At 41.8% G+C, this 16,574-nt stretch overlaps 1 pseudogene; it reads right to left on the bottom strand.

Moving 5' to 3' along the window:
- Positions 1-1,938: 1,938 nt before the first annotated feature.
- On the bottom strand, positions 1,939-6,443 carry LOC135545015 (interferon-induced very large GTPase 1-like; annotated as a pseudogene).
- Between the last annotated feature and the right edge of the window lie 10,131 nt (positions 6,444-16,574).

The following is a 16,574-nucleotide window of genomic DNA, read 5'->3' as shown; positions in this document are numbered from 1 at the left end:
AGCAAATGATACAAGCCCCCCAAAAAATCAATTTAATTTCCAGGTTGAAGGAAACAAAATAGAAAAAATACCAATGGGGTGAATACTTTCGCAAGCCACTGTGTATATATATATATATATATATATATATATATATATATATATATACAGCTGAAGTCTGAAGTTTACATACACCTAGGTTGGAGTCATTAACAATTGTTTATCAACCACTTCACAGAAAATGATGCCATGGCTTTAGAAGCTTCTGACAGGCTAATTTACATAATTTGAGTCAATTGGAGGTGTACCTGTGGATGCATTTCAAGGTCTACCTTCAAACTCGGTGCCTCTTTGCTTGAGATCATGGGAAAATGGAAAGAAATCAGCCAAGACCTCAGAAAACAATTGTAGACCTCCACAAGTCTGGTTCGTCCTTGGGAGCAATTTCCAAAAGCCTGAAGGTACCACGCAGCCGTCAAACCGCTCAGGAAGGAGATGTGTTCTGTCTCCTAGAGATGAACGTACTTTGGTGCGAAAAGTGCAAATCAATCTCAGAACAACAGCAAAGGACCTTGTGAAGATGCTGGACGAAACAGGTTCAAACGTGTCTATATCCACAGTAAAACTAGTCCTATATTGGCATAACCTGAAAGGCCGCTCAGCAAAGAAGCCGCTGCTCCACAACCACCATAAAAAAAAGCCAGACTACGGTTTGCAACTGCACAAGGGGACAAAGATTGTACTTTTTGGAGAAATATCCTATGGTCTGATGAAACAAAAATAGAACTGTTTGGCCATAATGACCACCGTTATGTTTGACGAAAAAATGGGAAGGCTTGAAAGCCGAAGAACACCATCCCAACGATGAAGCACGGGGGTGGAAGCATCATGTTGTGTGGGTGCTTTGCTGCAGGAGGGACTGGTGCACTTCACAAAATAGATGGCATCATGAGGAGAGAAAATTATGTGGATATATTAGAGCAACATCTCAAGACATCAGTCAGGAAGTTAAAGCTTGGATGCAAATGGGTCTTCCAAATGGACAATGACACCAAGCATCCTTCCAAAATTGTGGCAAAATGGCTTTAGGACAACAAAGTCAAGGTACTGGAGTGGCCATCTCAAAGTAAGGACCTCAATCCCATAGAGAATTTGTGTGCAGAACTCAAAAAGTGTGTGCGGGCAAGGAGGCCTACAAACCTGACTCAGTTACAACAGCTCTGTCAGGAGGATTGGGCCAAAATTCACCCAATTTATTGTGGAAAGGTTGTGGGAGGCTACCCGAAACATTTGACCCAACTTAAACAACTTAAAGGCAATGCTACCAAATACTAATTGAGTGTATGTAAACTTCTGACCCACTGGGAATGTGATGAAAGAAATAAAAGCTGAAATAAATCCTTCTCTCAACTATTATTCTGACATTTCACATTCTTAAAATAAAGTGTTGATCCTAACTGACCTAAAACAGGGATTTTGTACTAGGATTAAATGTCAGGAATTGTGAAAAGCCGAGTTTAAATCCATTTGGCTAAGGTGTATGTAAACTTCAGACTTCAACTGTAACACTGGAATATGTTTCTGAGTGACAGGGTGAGGGCTTTGCATAGACGCTTTGTTTAGGTTTTTTGGGGGTCTGGAAAAGAAAGCCTGGAACGTAAAAAAAACGTATTATTTACCGGTTCCCATGCTTTTAAAATAAAGGTTCTCTTCCGGAATAGTATGGATCACAGTATGGATCACGTTCCTGGTTCCGTTTCTGTTCCTTGATAAAAATATATTTTCCTGTTTTTTTATTCTGTTCCGTGAACCGGTTCCATCCAACTCTTAATTTATATGAATATGAGTAGAAGTCTGTAAATGTTTTAAAAAACAAATTATTATTATTGATTGGCCACCTTAATAGCATATTGTCAAGCAGTAAAACTTCAGATATCGTGTGACAGAGAGGCAGAATCATCACGTGTAGGAGAGCAGGCCCTTGGGCCGATGGAGAAGAGCTTTGTGTACTTCATGATTGCTTTCACCCGCCTCGCACAGGGCCCTGCAGAAAGGGCATTGCTTCTCACACCCTCGCACCCTGTCGAAGCGGCTGTTCTGGGGCTTGATGGGAAGGGTCTGGAGGATCTCGATGACGTTTGTGTTTTGAGAGAACTCTTGCGATCGTGCCAGACGCATCTCTGCCAAGGCTTCCAGCAGGTATGTTACAAAGCGGGACTGTTCAGTAGTGATATGGAAGAGAGGCCCTTCCATTGATCTCCGGTTGACTGACACATCTCTTTCCACCTCTGGGTTGAGACACACCTCCAGCAAGCAGCAGCTTATTTTCACTCAGCACCCCTCTAACACCCTCTGATGACTGGCTGACAGCTGCCTCCATCTTACCTATGATCTCTCCCAGGCATTGCTGCCTCCACTCATCTATCATGGCTGTTCCTGTGAGATATTCCACCACTCCTGGATCCTCTTGAGGCTAAAGTTCTCGTGGGACAGTAGGTACTCCAGGAAGCTCTCAAAGCAGTCCTCCTGCATCAACTCCTCCAGGAGGTTGCAGTTGAAGGCCTGAGGGGAGAAGTACTGCTGGGCATCATCACCACTCTCCTCCATATCTCCTCCATAATCGGAATGCCCAGAGGGCTTTAGATGTAGTCCAGGGTTTGAGAATCATGGTAGTGAATGTCTGGGCTTGCCCTGTAACCTTGGTCCCGCTTACAGAACTGGTAAATGGACACCCCCAGGAATCTTTTCTTCCTCCCATTTAGATACACAAGGAAATCTCTGACTCTGGCATAGTGGTCGCGCATTTCCTGGAAGTTGCGACAAGCATTACTACAGAGATCAACCTTCAGATTGACTTCAAACGCAAACCTAATCTCCATGGGCTTGCCTTTAATTAACGCCTTGTCAATGATTTCTAGAACCTCAGTGATGTACGTGTCAGAGAAGTCTGCTACCACCGCGGATTTCTCTCTCACAAAGTCGTTGTATTCTTCTGTAATCCTTGTCGCTAACCTATGTGCCTCTAATCTCTGCAAGCTGTTGTTCTCTTCAAGCATGTGCTTTAACCTGCTGAGGTCACCAAAGTGCTCATCATAAACAATAAAGCTAGACGGGTTCTTTTTGCCAATATCGTTGAGCTTATTTTCTTTAAGCTTTATTTAACCAGGAAAAGCCCATTGAGAGTCTCTTTTTCAAGGGAGACATGGCCAAGGCAACAGCAACAATCATTAACATTACATAATTAAAACATACAACAATACAACATGATCCAGCTTAAAAAAGAACATTTGCACTCCTCTGTAACAGAGTCTCCCATCAATATCTTACATTTATTCAGTGGCACTAACATATCTAGATGAAGCATGGATTGTAGATTATTCCATGCCTCTGGTGCACAAGAAGAGAAGGCAGACTTGCCTAATACTGTGAATGTCCTGGGGACTTTAAGTAGCAACCTCCTATCTGACCGGGTATGGTAACTGCTGGTGCTGAAGGAGACCAGACTACAGAGGTAAAGAGGAAGTTAACCCAAAAGGGCTTTGTAGATGAACACATACAAATGTATATTTCTGCGCAAATAATGTGAGGTCCAACCTACCATTTGGTACAATGTGCAGTGGTGGGTGAGTGACTTGGCATTTGTAATAATGCGCAAGGATGCATGATAAACAGAGTCCAGTCTCTGTAAGACAGAGGAGGCTGCATGCATATACAACAAGTCACCATAATCAATTACAGAAAGAAAAGTGGCCTGAACAAGCTTCTTTCTATCCATAAGCGGGAAGCGAGCCTTATTATGAAAATAAAAACCCAATTTCAATTTAAGCTTTGTCACAAGATTATCCACATGAACTTTAAAGGACAACTTGTCATCCAACCAAATACCTAGGTATTTGTAGGATGACACTTTTTCAATGCTAACGTTCTCTGGCAGAGTGTCGTTCTCTGGTAAAGGTCATGTATTTAGTTTTTTGTACATTCAAGGCCAGTTTGAGACCATAAAGGGAGGCCTGCAGTGACTGAAAAGCAGTCTGGAGCTCTTCAACAGCCTGAACCAGAGAAGAAGCACATAAATATATGACTGTATCATCATTGCTGGTTGCATCCCATTTCCAAAATCATTAATAAAATTGACAACAACACAGGAGCTAAAATTGAACCCTGGGGCACACCTCTATTAATCTCAAGAAAGCTAGACTTGTGATTGTCAGTATACACACATTGTGTTCTGTCAGAAAAAGATAGTTCCTAAACCAATTTACAGTTCCTAAACCAATTTACTGCCCCTTCACTGAGACCAATATTTCTGAGTCTAGCTAGAAACAATTCATGGTCAACTGAATCAAAGGCCTTAGATAAATCCACAACCAGAGCAGCACAATGTTGCCTTTTATCAAGTGCATTAATGCTGTTGTTTACCACTGCCGTAGCTGCAGTTGTGGTGCTGTGCCCCGATCTAAAGTCAGACTGAACCCCGCTCAGTATGTTATTTTCAATGAAGACGTATGTTAACTGAGTTCACTAGGGATTCATGGACGTTGACCAGGATAGGGAGTTTAGAGATAGGATGATAGTTAATAGCATCTGAGGGATCTCCACCCTTTAGCAGTGGGAGGACATAAGCTGATTTCCAAATGCTTGTTATGGAATTGGTCAAGAGACTCAAGTTGAAAATGTGAGCCACAGGTTCAGTAATAATACCAGCTGCTATCTGTAAGAGGTAGGGGTCCAGGTTGTCTGGACCTGCAGACTGTTTAGTGTCTCTAGACGTTAGTGTTTTATAGACCTCAGTATAAGAAACAGGCTCAAAGTTAAAATGGTTCACACGAGGGCCTATATCATAGTTGAGTGTAACAGAGCTAACATTAGAGGCCTGGGCACCACCATTATCAAAAACTGAACCAGCAGATATGAAGTGTTTGTTAAAAGCCCTTACAATATCGGCTTTATCCTTCACTTCATTCAAGTTATTTGACACAGATTGCTTTAGCCAAGTTTCTGATAAAACCATTACGTCTGCATTTGTCATTTTGGCCCATATTCTAATCATGTCTATTTTTGGAAATAGACGTGACATTAACATGTAAGAGGCCAAAACCTGCTCTGTTTTTAAAATCACAGGGAGTCGGTAGAGATTGCATGGTATCTACCTGCCCAGGGTTTGGTCGCACATTACCAGAGATCAACAATAAAAGCATAACAATATATCTCGGTTGCCTAATGCGTGAGGACTTGGTGGAGCCAGCACCATTGTCAAAAAAATGAACTTGAGTCTTTCGACATAGAAAAAAAGTCAATCAATAGTTTGAGATTTTGGAAGTATGCCATCAAGTGTAGGTCCAGTTGCGTTTGAGTGTGGTACAAATGTAATTGTAGAGAGAGACCGAGTTCCTGGTGGTATTGACATGGTCTCGTCGGAGTGTTTGCAAATTGTAGGGCATAAGGCGAAGATAATTCACTCACCCATTGATCATTCAGCCTATTAAATCAGGGATGGCATTGAGTAGAGGACAGGCACAGTAACAGATACATAATGCCGGTTTTTAGAGGTATTTCCGTACAAAACAATAAAGGACTTCTCAATCCAAAATCTTTGTACAAGTCATTTTCATAAAATAGAGACTGAGATCTAAAAAAGAATAGTTGTTATATACAGCATCCACCTCCGCACACAAAGCATTTTCTTCTGTTAACAGGATCATGGTCATTAAAACATAAAAACTCTTAATACTCTGATCTCAAGGATCACACATACAAATGGACAGACTGACTGGCTACCATCTTGAATTTGACTGCATGTTCTTGTGCAGTTCACGGCTGTTGAGGTTCTCTTTCAGCTTTTGGATCACCCTAGCAGTAATGTCCTCTTTCAGGTCTAATGTCAAAAGTTAGAGAGCGACTCAGACCACAAACCTTCAAACTCCTCTTCCAGGTGAATGTCCTCTAGAGGAGAGTTGTTGAGCTTGCTGCTCTCCATCAGTGCATGCAACTTCACCTCCTCCTTAGCATCCAATACTGTCTGAAAGCTCATCAGTATTGATTGGACAGTATTGATCTTCTATAGCACTCTGTAGCTTCTTCATCATCTCACTCGTTGCCCGTTCCTGGAGCGCATTCAAACTCTTTTAAAAGTGGGGCTTGTACCTCTCAATATACACTCTGTGGAGGTCATCCTTCTTCAAGTTATCCTCCAGTGTTGACCGGATTTTGTCAACCTCTACCTTGACTTCAGACATGGCTTCCTCCTTCGGCACACCAAGAGGGTCACCTCCTTTCTCCAAAGCTGTTGCCTTGCTGGTGATGATCTGATCCAGGGCCCCTATGAACCAGACCTCCATGTGTTCCAGAAAGTTCCTCTCCCATTGGGAGAGCTCTGTGCACAGTATGCAGAAGGCCTCAGCCACCCCCCCCCCCACACACACACACACACACACACACACACACACACTAAACAGACGCCCCATAAACTCTGGAGTCTCTAAAACATTGAAACATCTATCAGTTAGGTTGTGTTTCAATATAAATGATTTGTTCATCACAAAAGTACACACAGCATATTCAATTTAGCGTTGATTTGTGATTTACTGGTGTATGGCCTTACGAAATATATGGCCCCTGGACATGGGAACTTACTCTTCTTCTTGCTGCTTATTCTTTCAGACATATTTCAGTTCACAGACATGGTGAACCTGGGTGTGTTTCTGCTTTATCACTGATTGGGCAATGGCTGTCATCCAAACATGTCCTCAACACAGCCTCAGGTTAATCTCCCACGTTTCCTTGGATACTGCCAACAACAACAAAAGACATACAGTATATTAATTTTGGTATGAGATGTTTTCAGTGGTGGTAGGTGGGGTTCAACAACTACTGTTTAACAACCCACCTCCCCCCACCCTCCCCAGAAAGATAACATATTCTTATGTTTACATTAAAGTGGACCTTTTGACTGTAATACACTTGACACTGGGCATAGTGGACAGTATGTGACCTCAACAGTGGTCAGTGCATCGACAGGTGACACTAATAAGAGTAAAATGACCGGAGAGGAGCTAAACTGCCTCTGTCATATCTCTTAAAAGGTGTCTGTTGACCAACACCTTTCTCTACATGTGGAACCTACAGTTGTGTTAGCAGGATGGTTTGTCCCGTCTTTGTCTCTCTGAAATGGTTTATAGGAGTAGGCTTTTTCATTTCAGTTCAAAATTGAAATGGGTTGAGGAGAAAGAAAAACAAATAAGTGCTATCAAATATGACAATATACATTTCGTAAATATTTGAATACAATGTATTAAACACGTCTGTAAAACCACAATGAGGACATAGACCTATAGACCTATCGAGCAAGTTTACATTCATCATTGCGTACATCGTACAAAAAAAACATCAGAGTAATCTTAAATGGAGTATAATTCATGTTCAAATTCACAACATAACATACGTAGGCATTTCATCATTAAGTCCTTTAGGAAATAATGTCTGGAGGGTGAAAATCCCAAAACATTCTCTTTTTACTCCGAGTATTATTAATGTCACCTCCCCTGTCTGATATCTTAGCTTTCTCTATGCCACAAAATCTAAAAGGAAGAAATGTCATGCTTCAGGTTATTAAAATGTACTGCGACTGGATAATCCCTGTCGTTTCTCCTGATTGAACCTTTATGTTCACTGATTCTCAGAGAACGAGAGGTTTTACCTACATAACACAGCCCACATGGACATTTAATCATGTAGATAACATGGGTGGTGGAGCGCGTAATAATGTCAATTATTTGAAACCGTTTTCCTGTATGTGGGTGGCAGAAATATTCACACTTTATCATTATTGTTGCACTGTGCGCCTCCTCTGCATTTATAGCTACCATTTGGAAGAGGGCGTAAAAGAGTGTGGCTGATTTTCTTTTGTGGCTCGCAGTTGGCATGAACCAATTTATTGCATAAATTGCGACCTCTCCTATACACAATAATAAGTGGTGGATTTTTAAATTCAGCCGGCAATGCTGGGTCCGATTATAAAATATGCCAGTGTTTCTTGACTGCATCTCCCACTTTTCGCGAGTTCAAAGTATGTGTGGTTGTGAACATTATGGAATGTTCTTTAGCTTTAGCGGGTCTTTTTTTGTACCAGTTCGTCTCGTGTTCTTCTCAATGCCGATTTAAGAGCTTCATCCACACATTGTGGAGAGTAGCCTCTTCTTAGAAACCTAGTGCGCATCTCCGCTGCTTTTTCTAGATAGTCCTCTGTGTAGTGGCATATACGGCGCAGTCTGGAAAACTAGCTTCTTGGAACTTCTCTTTTTAATGGCTCAGGATGGAAGCTGTCTCCCTGTAATAGAGTATTTCTGTCCGTTTCTTTTCGATACAGAGTTGGAAACAGGGTTCCATTTTATTTCCCAAGCCACATATCGAGGTAATGAACACTTTGAGTGTCACATTCAATAGTGAATTTGAGATTGGGGTCAATATCATTGAGTAGTGGCATAAAGTCTGACAGCTCTTTTTCCGTTCTTTCCCATATGCAACAAAAATGTCGTCAATATATCAATACCACTTCAGGACTTTATTCAAAAATGGATTTTCGTTTTCATTATTTACAAAACTTTCTTCAAAAAGACCCGCATAGAGGTTAGCATAGCTCGGAGCGAACGTGGAGCCCATCGATGTTCCTTCCATTCGTTTGGAGGTAGTCGTTTATATAGTCTTTCACATATGATGGCATTGCTTGCACATGAGTTTTAATAATAGAGTCTACAAAGATCGACAACGGCTCTAGCATTGAGCCTATTCCTGCAACCACTGGTCTGCCTGGATCGTTGCCTTGTGTTTTAGGTTTGTGTAATTTCGGTAAAATGTACAGGCGTGGACGTATGGCACATTTGCAGCGAAGATATTCATATTCAGGTTTTGAGAAGGTTGTTTAATAATAGGGCTCCAGATTAGAGCATCTATCCATTTGGAACACCTGTGTGGGTGGCTGGGCGAGGTCGACATAAGGGTGCTAATTAAAAATAAAAAAAACTCGCAAAAGCTCTGAGGAAGGCCGAAACGTAACGTTGTTAAAGATCAGCGATACTGTCAAGAGCAGTGTGCAGTTTCCTTTTCCCTTCATCTTGTTCAACTGTTACCATGGACTTGCAAAACGATTGCTCAGATGTGCGAGTGCCTTTTGACTTTTGAGTTAAAATGAAATCAAATGTAATTTTACACCTTGAAATCTCAGCCGTCATCCATGTTTTGGAGATTAGGACCCTGGGATTGCGATGCTATTAGACAGCCCCATTCAGAAGTGAATGCCTTCTTGCCAACATCTCTTTTCAACAGAAATAATATGATGGTACCCAGTCTGGTGAGCAGAGCTCATCTGTACCTATCTGGGTCTCCAGAGAGATGATACTGTAAAATAAACGTTCTAGCCCTAGGCGATAATGATTGATATACACTATATAGATTGATATACACTACCACACTCAACATTTTGTGATCACTTAGAAATGTCCTTGTTTTTTAAAAGAAAAGCCAGTTGTATTACTTTAAATCAGAACAACAGTTTTCAGCTGTGCTACATCATTGCAAAAAATTAATTTCTAATGATCAATTAGCCTTTCAAAATTATAAAATTGAATTAGCTAACACAACGTGCCATTGGAACACAGGAGTGATGGTTGCTGATAATGGGCCTTTGTATGCCTATGTAGATATTCCATTAAAAATCTACCATTTCCTGCTACAATAGCGGGCGGCAGGTAGCCTAGTGGTTAGAGTGTAGGGGCGGCAGGTAGTCTAGTGGTTAGAGCGTTGGACTGGGTTGCAAGATCATATCCCCGGGCTGACAAGGTAAAAATCTGTCGTTCTGCCCGTGAACAAGGCACTTAACCCACTGTTCCTAGGCCTTCATTGAAAATAAGAATTTGTTCTTAACTGACTTGCCTAGTTATAAAATAAACAATAGTCATTTACAACATTACTAACAATGTCTACTCTGATAAATTTGAAATTTTACTGAACAAAAACATTTCTAAGTGACCCCAAACCTTTGAACGGTATTGTATACAGCCTATGAGTGAAGTATTACTGTATCTGTCTGGGTCCTAACAGTCATCTTAGAGGACACTCTGGGATATCAGTCTTACCATTTTAGATTAGCCATATAAAATAGCAATATAAAGTTAATTACTATGATAACATGTACAATTTTAAGGTATTAAACAAGTCAACACAGTAAGTCCAGAATATATTTAGTACGTCTGGTAAACACCCTTGGTAAATCTTACACACACATGCTATTAATATTGTAAATATCCATCAGCATGGACAATTATGCGCCAACCAAAACACAGTTCTTAACTGTGATATGCTTCCTTTTTCAACTTCTGGATAAACTAACGAATGGTATAGATGGCGTAGCCATGAAAGTGTGACAGAATGACCCTCTCTCGCTCTGGGGGTGTTCTCATACCTGTGTTTAATCAAATACATTCCTAGAAATGTCTAATCCTCCTTGTACATGTGGAACGTGCGCATGCACATTCATAAGCCAGGGATATCACATCAGGGAAAGCGATCTTTAGTTTAACAGGTTGGCAGGAGCGAATGACATGTTTACAAATTCAACCTGCGGGTTGATGTCGAACATAAACTTGATAACAGCACTCAGCAGAAGGCTATTACTGTCACGGCTGTTGAAGGAAGGGGACCAAGGTGCAGCGTGGTGAGCGTACATTTTCTCTTTATTTGGAAAGTGACGCCGAACAAAACAATAAACACTACAACAAACCGTGAAGCTAAAGGCTATGTGCCCTAAACAAAGTCAACTTCCCACAAAGACAGGGCTACCTAAGTATGGTTCTTAATCAGAGACAACGATAGACTGCTGTCCCTGATTGAGAACCCTACCTGGCCAAAACATAGATATAGAAATAACAGAGTATAGAATACCCACCACAACTCACCCTGACCAAACCAAAATAGAGACATAGGATCTCTAAGATCAGGGTGTGACAGTACCCCCCCCCCCTTCCCCAAAGGTGCGGACTCTGGCCGCAAAACCTGAACATATAGTGGAGGGTCTGGGTGGGCATGTATCCGCGGTGCGGGGGGACTCGCTGGAGGCTCCGGTCTAAAGGACGTCGCTGGAGGCTTCGTGCCATGACTTATCACTGGAGGCTTCGTGCCATGGATCATCACTGGAGGCTTCGTGCCATGGATCATCACTGGAGGCTTCGTGCCATGGATCATCACTGGAGGCTTCGTGCCATGGATCATCACTGGAGGCTTCGTGCCATGGATCATCACTGGAGGCTTCGTGCCATGGATCATCACTGGAGGCTTCGTGCCATTGATCATCACTGGAGGCTTCGTGCCATGGATCATCACTGGAGGCTTCGTGCCATGGATCATCACTGGAGGCTTCGTGCCATGGATCATCACTGGAGGCTTCGTGCCATGGATCATCACTGGAGGCTTCGTGCCATGGATCATCACTGGAGGCTTCGTGCCATGGATCATCACTGGAGGCTTCGTGCCATGGATCATCACTGGAGGCTTCGTGCCATGGATCATCACTGGAGACTTCGTGCCATGGATCATTATTGGAGGGGAGAGACACACAGGAGGCCTGGCTCTGGGAGCAGGCACAGGACTCACCAGGCTGGGGAGAGATACAGGAGGCCAAGGCACCGGAGACACTGGGCCGTGGAGGCGCACTGGCGGTCTCGAGTGCAGAGCTGGCACAACCCGTTCTGTCTGGATGCCCGCTTCCACCCGGCAAATGCGGGACGCTGGCACAGAGTACACCGGCTAGTGAATGCTCAACCGAGACTACCTGACCAGTCACATGCTCGCCACGGTAAGCACAGGGATTTGGCTCAGGTCTGAATCCTGACTCTGCCACACTCCCTGTGTGCCCCCCAAAAACTGTTTTTGGGGGGCTGCCTCTCAGGCATCCTTGTTAGTCGTGTTCCCTCATAACGCTGACGCTCTACTTTAGCTGCTGCTTTCGCCTTCCTCTCTGCTTCTACCTGCTCCCAGGGCAGGCGATCCTTCCCGGCCAGGATCTCCTCCCAAGTCCAGGATCCCTTGCCATTTAAAATGTCCTCCCATGTCCAGTCCTCCTTCTTACCACGCTGCTTGGTCCTTTGGTGGTGGGAAGTTCTGTAACAGCTGTTGAAGGAAGAGGACCAAGGTGCAGCGTGGTGAGCATACATTTTCTCTTTATTTGGAAAATGATGCCAAACATAACAATAAACACTACAACAACAAACTGTGACGCTAAAGGCTATGTGCCCTAAACAAAGTCAACTTCCCACAAAGACAGGTGGGGGGAAAAAAAGGGCTACCTAAGTATGGTTCTCAATCAGAGACAACGATAGACAGCTGTCCCTGATTGAGAACCCTACCCGGCCAAAACATAGAAATACAAATAATAGAGTATAGAATACCCACCCCAACTCACACCCTGACCAAACCAAAATAGAGACATATACAGGATCTCTAAGGTCAGGGTGTGACAATTACAATAAAAACCTGGATTAAACACATGCAAACACCAACCAATAGGATGACATGAGGCTAATTCATAGGGGTCAAAGGTAACACAAATTACAACATAATGCACACTGGTTGGGGCCATCACTGATCTACGTTATTAAAACCACATTGTTAACATTACTCCCCTATTGGTACGAGGCACACACAACATTCTTTACCTGGAAAGCTATGGGTCAGCAGTGTTAGTTAATGAGGTATGGGCAGCATATTCATTACAGGCACAGCATAGTGCCATTAAAGTAGGTTGCAGTTAAAGTGGCTCAGAAGTCAAAGGAGAGGGGAGTTGCAGCTTCAAATACAAACACACTGTGCGTGAAGCGACTTTAACGTAGCTAAACAAAATATGTTCGAGGATCGATATTGCAGTATATTCGTTGAACGTTTGGACATAAGCACATTTCACAATCTTTTGTGAAACTCTCCCAGTTGACAACATTATATTTCCAGTGCGCTGGTCAGTGGGTTTGCACCAGCCCTACATGATGTCCTTTCTTACGAATCCCTTTTGTGTGCTTTTGAAGAAAAAACCCACTGGGCACAAACTGGTTGACTCAACATTGTTTCTATGTAAATGTGTCAACCTAATGTGATGTGGAATCTAAGTGGAAAATACATTGGATTTGAAAAGTAGTCAACTGTTGATTGAACACTGATATTTCAACCACATGATTTTCAATCAAGGTAACCAGATTTCAGCAAAGACAAACCTTGTATAAAAGATGTTGAATTTGTACCTTTAACACTTCTTATGGCTGTATTGAGTAGCTTGGATGAAAGGTGCCCATATCAAACGGCCTGCTCCTCAGTCATAGTTGCTAACATTTGCATATTATTATTAGTATTTGATAGAAAACACTCTGAAGTTTCTAAAACTGTTTGAATGATGTCTGTGAGTATAACAGAACTCATATTGGCAGGCAAAATCCTGAGTTGAAATCAAAACTGGAAGTCAAAAATCTGAGCTTGTATGTATTCACCAGAGCCCCCAATGAAATCCCCTTGAGATATGAATGATGTTGCACTGTCTAGGGGTTCCACTAGATGTCAACCATCAATAGAAATTATAATGAGGCTTCTATGTTGTTGTGGGAGTGAATGAGAGCAGAATATATCAGATGTCCATCAAGCAGCCATTTTGTGATCGCGCATTTTCCTCATGGTAGTCACTTGCGTTCCATTGCTCACGTAGACAAGAAGGAATACTCCGGTTGGAACTTTATTGAAGCTATATGTTAAAAACATCCTAATGATTGATTCTGTACTTAGTTTGAAATGTTTCTTCGACTGGTAATATCACTTTTTGAAGTTTTTGTCCAATATAACGCTGACCAGAATTAGCGTTTGGATATGTATACCAAATGTATTGCAAATTATATTCGCAACCAAAAATCAAAATACTTGAAGGAGACAGTTCTACTGCTTAATCTGGCTTTAATTCCAGTTTGTCTTCAAATGAATAACCCTCTACTTCACAACATTGCCCTCAAGCAACAGAAACCTATTTTGCCCCTCACACCCCCTTATATTTTCTACAATTCCTAAACATGGCAGTATGTGATGACATGTCTGTAAACAATCCAATGGGGTGCAGAAGTTGGTATGATGGATCAATTGGGGGAGGGACCTTCTTTTAGGAAGCAGAGCGATGTGAGCATATGGTTTAGTGGAGGGTAAGATACATTTCATTATTTAGCATGTTTAAATAGAGATAATGTGAAAAAAAATCTGAACTTGTGTAGGAACCTCCGAAGAAGCATACTTGATAGGTTTTGAGCATGTTTCATATTTATATATACTGCATATTCAATGTTGTGCAGGCTACTTTTCAGGGCAATATCATGCTCAATGAAAAACATGTAATTTGATGTAAAATTATGGCCTTGGTCAATGTTTTTGCCAACATATCCACTCACTTTCACAGCCAATGGACACAGGGACATTCTATGGGTGAAAGGAGCCTAATTTAGCACACCCTCTGATATTGAGGACTGTGAGCTTGAGGACAGTGACAGCGAGGAAGAATGGACTCCAGAATCAAGTTTGAAAGGCAGTGAAATAATAGTTTATGCTCAACTTGTATTTTCTTATGAAAATAGTGCTTGTTTCACTTAATAAATGTTCTGAAAATATCAGATTTTCCTTGGTGTTTCAGTAAAGTGTTGCCCTGAGACAACAAAACAATTATGTGTGTGGGGGGTAAAACGTTTTTTTAAAGTATGCTGTAGAGGGATAATTGATACGTTGGATTCACGTCTTTATCTCAACCAAAAATACAAGTTAAAGAATAGGACTAAATCAAACCAAATGTTATTTTAAATGCATTTAAAGTTTGATTTGATTTAGTCCAATTATTTAAATGTAGACTCGGGCTAAATGACGTTGCCGCAAGCAACACCACAGATATTGAGAAGAAGGAGATGCAAGACTTGGCTCTTACACATTCACACGCAATGTCTGCACATGTGCATGGGCTCACTTCAAAGCGTGGTAACCAGGCCACCAAAACAGTGGAGAAGTTGAGCCTGGCACTTCAACACTCTTAGTTGTTACGGAAATTGACCCCTATGCTGTTTACTTTCTGCATATTCGTAATATTCACAGAGTCTATCTTTAAGTAGAGAGGACAATGCCATGCTGACTCACGTGTGTTTACATGTGTGGGTGGGGTGAGGATAAGGCTTAAGTGTGTGAACAATGCTGAATGGGCTTGAACAAAGCAGAGTTCTCTAGAAGTGTGAAAAGCTCAATGTCTTTCCAAGTGCAGTCTTCAAAACAAATCAAGGTGTATTTGTCACATGCGCCGAATACAACAGGTGTAGACCTTACAGTGAAATGCTTACTTACAGGCTCTAACCAATAGTGCAAAAATGTGTTAGGTGAACAATAGGTAAGTAAAGAAATAAAACAACAGTAAAAAGACAGGCTATATACAGTAGCGAGGCTACATACAGATATCGGTTAGTCAGGCTATGCATATATGATGAATAGAGAGTAGCAGTATTGTAAAAGAGGGGTTGGCGGCTGGTGGGTGGGACACAATGCAGATAGCCCGGTTAGCCAATGCGCGGGAGCACTGGTTGGTCGGCTCAATTGAGGTAGTATGTACATGTATGTATAGTTAAAGTGACTATGCATATATGATAAACAGAGAGTAGCAGCAGCATAAAAAGAGGGATTGGGGGGGCACAATGCAAATAGTCCGGGTAGCCATTTGATTACCTGTTCAGGAGTCTTATGGCTTGGGGGTAAAAACTGTCGAGAAGCCTTGTCTCTTAGCTAAGTAGGCAAGTTTACCGACTTTTAAAGCGGAATAACTGTCTTATGTTTCCTCTAGCTACAGTGTATGATGAACCACTAAAAGCTCTTACATTTGATAGAAGCCTCTATAGAGAAATCCAGACACATTTTGTTGTGGTGGCTGGCACGATAAAATAAAAAAACATCACTTCAAATACATGTTGAATGCTGAACATTTACTTGTCTAAATGTCTCCTCAATAAGTTCTTAACTTTCTTTCTCATTCAACTAGAAATCGTTTAAATGCAATTCACACTGATAATGCCTTGACTCTGAAGCACCTGAGAGTATTTTTGAAGCACTATTATTCCAGATGGACTGACATAGTAGGGCTTTATGCCTTATGTGATGCCCAATGTTAAATCAGGAAGTGGGGGTTTTCGGGTATAGAAGGCTTTTATAGTGGAACAAATTAGTGGAACAAATTAGGCCTACCACACTACGGCAGGGTAGAACAACTCTTCACGCAGTATGTTGACAGCTCTTTGGATTTCTGTTCTCTGCTTGACATAGCCCACTGTGCGCACGCAATATATTATGGATACTTCTAAGGTTTAACGTTGATAACATCAGCCTTAGAATATACCAATATTTCATATAGGCCTAATGTGCCAATGTCCATTGTTAGAGACTGGTGAGGGCTATTTGGTGTAATCTATGGCCTATCAAACACTGTTGACTTGGAGCCTAGCCTACGCTCTAGGAAAGGATTTTTTAATTTATATTTAATATTTTTGTTTTTATATTTTAGT

This window comes from Oncorhynchus masou, chromosome 9 (genome assembly GCF_036934945.1).
Source record: "Oncorhynchus masou masou isolate Uvic2021 chromosome 9, UVic_Omas_1.1, whole genome shotgun sequence".
In the NCBI taxonomy this organism is placed as follows: Eukaryota; Metazoa; Chordata; class Actinopteri; order Salmoniformes; family Salmonidae; genus Oncorhynchus; species Oncorhynchus masou.
This window is presented reverse-complemented; position numbering and strand designations above follow the sequence as displayed.